Raw genomic sequence first — 5,717 nt, forward strand, 5'->3', positions numbered from 1 at the left:
TCCACACTAATTCTCTCTTCCACACTCCTCCTCCCCTCCACACTAATTCTCTCTTCCACACTCCTCCTCCCCTCCACACTAATTCTCTCTTCCACACTCCTCCTCCCCTCCACACTAATTCTCTCTTCCACACTCCTTCCTCCTCCCCTCCACACTAATTCTCTCTTCCACACTCCTCCTCCCCTCCACACTAATTCTCTCTTCCACACTCCTCCTCCCCTCCACACTAATTCTCTCTTCCACACTCCTCCTCCCCTCCACACTAATTCTCTCTTCCACACTCCTCCTCCCCTCCACACTAATTCTCTCTTCCACACTCCTCCTCCCCTCCACACTAATTCTCTCTTCCACACTCCTCCTCCCCTCCACACTAATTCTCTCCTCCACACTCCTTCCTCCTCCCCTCCACACTAATTCTCTCTTCCACACTCCTTCCTCCTCCCCTCCACACTAATTCTCTCTTCCACACTCCTCCTCCCCTCCACACTAATTCTCTCTTCCACACTCCTTCCTCCTCCCCTCCACACTAATTCTCTCTTCCACACTCCTTCCTCCTCCCCTCCACACTAATTCTCTCTTCCACACTCCTTCCTCCTCCCCTCCACACTACAGTAATTCTCTCTTCCACACTCCTCCTCCCCTCCACACTAATTCTCTCTTCCACACTCCTCCTCCCCTCCACACTAATTCTCTCTTCCACACTCCTCCTCCCCTCCACACTAATTCTCTCTTCCACACTCCTCCTCCCCTCCACACTAATTCTCCCCTCCACGCTATTCCTCTCTGTGACTGTCGAAGAAGCACCCAATTGTCCTGACAAAGACAAATGGGAAGCTTCAATGCTGCAAGAAATGGAAGTGTTAGAAAGCATGGGACACCGCAGAAATTTTCTTAGCTCGTCAATCCATTGTCTTCTCTTCTCCTGTCTCCCCCCCCCCTTGCTCCATTTGAAATCTCTAAATACCCGTTCTGTTATTCATAAAGTATGCCAAGACCTTGACTAGAGCCCGTAAACCAGGTCACTTCCAAGATGCAAGTTATAAACAGTACTTGCTGTCTTACTAATGACTTATTGAGTATCAACTTTTCTTTATTTGATGATAATCTCCAAAAGATGTAGGTGCTCTAATTTTCGGATTAATTAATGTATTCACTAAATTTAAGTTATACAAAAAATTCCACATTAGGAAATTTAGAGCGGTTCTTGTAAAATTAACTTTGAAATTACCACAAATTCTCATAGCGTTTCATTAATCACTCGAAAACATTCTCTCTCTCTCTCTCTCTCTCTCTCTCTCTCTCTCTCTCTCTCTCTCTCTCTCTCTCTCTCTCTCTCTGCTAATCCTTCTACCAAAGAACAATAATAACAACAGTAATAACAAAATGTTGTACCAACAGTTTTCTCTGCTCATATGAGTACAGACTCGCCTTTCATATCACGACAATTATAATGACTCTTGAAACGCCGGAATCAGAAAAAGTTCAATATTCTTACAGATCCCAAAGAGACGAAGAAAGAAAAGAGAAGCATATGTGTGTTGACTCACTTATCTCTTAAACAGAAAAGATTAAACGAGCTTAGGGAACATGGAAGCAGCCAATGATTACCGGAGCTGAGGGTCTGCAAGAAGACTTTTTGTTTTAACCCCCAACAGCTATTTTGACATAATCTTTTCATCTCATATAAGAATATTTTTCTAGTTCCCATTACAGTGATGCCAAATGGTTCTGATAAAATAATAATAATAATAATAATAATAATAATAATAATAATAATGATTATTATTATTATTTATTATCATTATTACTATTACAATTATTATTATAAGCCAAGCTATAACCCTTGTGGGAAAAGCAAGATATTATAAGCCAAGGGCTCCAACAGAGAAACATATAGAAATAAATTCTAGTAATTCCCAAATTCCTCGTGCATACATTTTTATACAAAATTAATTATTGATGAAACAAAGAATTCTCGAGAAATTTCGCAAGCTGGAATATATTTTTTGTTTTTGTTTTTTTTTTAACTCAAGGTTTAAAGGTCACTTATGGATGGCAGAGGTAAGGGACAAGTGACATTACCCTATCAAGTAGGACAATGTCCTGGAGACTGACCATATATACATATAATCAGCGCCCAAGCCCCCTCTCCACCCTAGCTAGGACCAAGGAGGGCCAGGCAAAGGCTAATGACGACTTAGCAGATAGACCTATAGGCAAGCCCAAAGCCCACATCCTTAGCTCACAAAGACGGCGATGTTGCAGCGACCAAAGGAACTAACAAGTTTGAGCTGGTCTCTAATCCCAGTCTTGCGATCACCAGTCAGGGACGTTACGACATCGTTACTTTACAGGTAACTTTGTAACACTGCCCTACTATTTACTCGTCTTCAGTTTAGCTCCGCCCCCAAGAGAAGAGCATTAATATCGACTAACATAATCAACGAACGAACACACCAACCAGAACCTGGGGCCGAAAAGTAATGGTCAGCCAAGCCAGCCACAGTTCGTGCCCCGCCCCTCAGTAAACAACACCTTGAGTCTGTTGCTGGGAAAAACAAAAATCTTAGAAAGGTTTGCAGTCCCGACTTCGCTGTTACTGAACTCAAAAGGTTTTGTATATTCAAATTTTGGATAGCAAATTATAATTTTTTTATAATGTGGTTATAATGAAGAGGCATTTGTGATCAAGTGATAGCTATACTTACAATTTCTCGAAGAAAATAAATTTTAGTGATTTATTACATCGTTCAAGGTGGGTAATTTACTTTTTTATTTCTAATCATCATCATCATCATCTCCTCCTACGCCTATTGACGCAAAGGTCCTCAGAGGATTTCTTGGCTAGATACATCAAAGGATAGCCAGTTCTTTGTGATGTGCAGTATCTATCTAAATAAGGCAAGTGACCCCTGCCGGTCTATACTAATTCTAGTAAGATCAACCGCCAGGCATCAGGAGTAAAAGCCGAGGAGAAAGTTTGCCCTTAGCCTTAAACCCAATCCGTCCCACATTAAACCCAATCCGTCACTCTTAAATCCAATCCACCACCCTTATACCCAATTCATCACGTGTCTATTTCATAGTTTATCTATGAAAATACAAAATTTCAAATTGAAGTGCTGATTTTAGAATGACCTCTAGGCAGACAATATAAAACTATGTTAAATTTTTTCTTTGTCAGAAATTTAAAATAACATCCCAACACATCTTTACATTTCGAACGCTATTCATTATTTGATTATTTTTCTTTTGCATTGCAACAACAGAGACGGCTGTCTCGCCATACTGTTTACGACCTCAAACTTCCGAATATTCACGTCTATTCATTCACACTGCTGAATCTTGTATAAACCAAATACACGCTGAATCTTGGATAAACCAAATACACATTGAATCTTGGATAAACCAAATACACACTGAATATTGTATAAACCAATACACACTGAATTTTGTATAAACCAAACACACACGGAATCTCATATAAAACAAATACACGGAATCTCATATAAAACAAATACACTGAATCTTGGATAAACCAAATAGACTGAATATTGTATAAACCAAATACACGGAACATTGTATAAACCAATACACATTGAATCTTGTATAAACCAAATACACACAATCTTGGATAAACCAAGTACAAAGACCCCTAATAAAATATTAGCAGCTTAAAATATCTACTCGGAAAGATCATAAGCAGCACGTCGGCCCACAAATTCTTGGATATTACAGCGCTTATAATCTACATCTGAGATTACCATAAAATTCTTCTTCACCCAAGGGGTTAAGTACAGCACTGTAATTGTTCAGTGGCTAATTTCCTCTTGGTAAGGGTAGAAGGGACTCTTTAGCTATGGTAAGCAGCTCTTCTAGGAGAAGGTCACTCCGAAATCAAACCATTGTTCTCTAGTCTTGGGTAGTGTCATAGCCTCTTTACCATGGTCTTTCACTGTCTTGGGTTAGAGTTCTCTTGCTTGAGGGTACACTCGGCCACACTATCTTATTTCTCTTCCTCTTTTCTTTTCAAGTTTCATAGTTTATACATGAAATACTTATTTTAATGTTGTTGCTGTTCTTAAAATATTTTATATTAACTGTTAATTACCTTTCTTGTATTTTCCTTATTTCCTTTCCTCACTGGGCTATTTTCCCTGTCTCTAGAACACTGCCCTGCTTGCTAGGGCAATGTCACTGTCCCTTGCTTCTGCCATTCATGAGCATCCTTTAAACATTAAACAACGCAGGAGTTGCATTGGGGGAAAGTGTAAGAATTCAGATACGAAGAAAGAAACAGGAAAAACTTTAATCTTAGACTTAAATATGATGATTTGTATATTATTATAATTATTTGCTAAACTACAACCCTAGTTTGGAAGAGCAGAATTCTATAAGCAAGAGGGCTCCAACAGGGAAAATTGTCCTGAGAGGAAAGGAAATAAGGAAATCACAAGAGAAGTTATTAACCATTAAAAAATATTTTATGAACAGTAAAAACAGCACAACAAATCTTTTACATATAAACTATACAGGCTTTAAAATAAAAAGAGAAAGAAAAATAAGATAGAATAGTGTGCCCGAATGTACCCTCAAGCAATAGAACTCTACCCCAAGACAGTGGAAGACCATGGTACAGAGGCTATGGCACTAACAGATTATCAGGCAATACTATTACCGATTCCAAAGTGACTAACAAATTGGTTTTACAATTAACATATTTTAGCCATTTTAACATGAATGAAGTCGAAATCAGTCTGTGTAGAGAAAGCTTTTCAGAACTGGTTTAACTATAGACGATTATTCAGGTTTCGGACACAAAACTTTTAATAATACTACTATATGATATTTTCAAAATTATGTCAGTAAGACTTGATAAATTTTACACTTCCTCTAACTTCAACATTCTCATCGAATCAATTGCACAATTCATTTTCTTTGCATTCCTTATATATATATATATATATATATATATATATATATATATATATATATATAAAGTAAATTATATATACCTATATACCTATATATATATAAGTATATTATATATATAAGTATATATATATATATTACATATATTATATATATATATATATATATATATATATATATATTACATATATATATATATATATATATATATATATATATATATATATATATTACATATATATATATATATATATATATATAATATATATATATATATATATATATATATATATTACATATATATATATATATATATATATATATATATATATATATATTACATATATATATATATATATATATATATATATATATATATATATATATATATACACACATCTCTCTCTCTCTCTCTCTCTCTCTCTCTCTCTCTCTCTCTCTCTCTCTCTCTCTCTCTCTATATATATATATATATATATATATATATATATATATATATGTGTGTGTGTGTGTGTATGTGTATTGCAGTTTTTAAAGTAGAATTTGTGGTCAATAAAGATCGATCTATTTATCAATCTATCTATTTAGGTACAGTACAGTATAAGCTCCAGTTATCTCTGAGGGCCATACCATGGAGCTGGTAATCTTACCCAGAAATCAAATGGTCAGGAACTTATAACAAACTTCAGGTGTTTAATACGAGAGGGAATGTCACCTTATAGCTTCAGAAGTGATTGATGTGTAAACCTAAACGATTTAATTCCTAATAATATTTATTACAGAAT

General features: G+C 35.9%; 1 protein-coding gene across 1 annotated transcript in view; it reads left to right on the forward strand.

Annotated features, from left to right (window-relative positions):
* The first annotated feature begins 2,515 nt into the window (after nt 1-2,515).
* LOC137653545 (transmembrane channel-like protein) overlaps nt 2,516-5,717 on the forward strand; it is a 186,735-nt gene continuing 183,533 nt past the window's right edge. Inside the window, exon 1 of the mRNA XM_068387026.1 lies at nt 2,516-2,612. The gene's annotated coding sequence lies outside the window, so the exon portion shown is untranslated. The remainder of the gene's footprint in view (nt 2,613-5,717) is intronic.

This window comes from Palaemon carinicauda, chromosome 14 (assembly GCF_036898095.1).
Source record: "Palaemon carinicauda isolate YSFRI2023 chromosome 14, ASM3689809v2, whole genome shotgun sequence".
NCBI classification, from domain to species: Eukaryota; Metazoa; Arthropoda; class Malacostraca; order Decapoda; family Palaemonidae; genus Palaemon; species Palaemon carinicauda.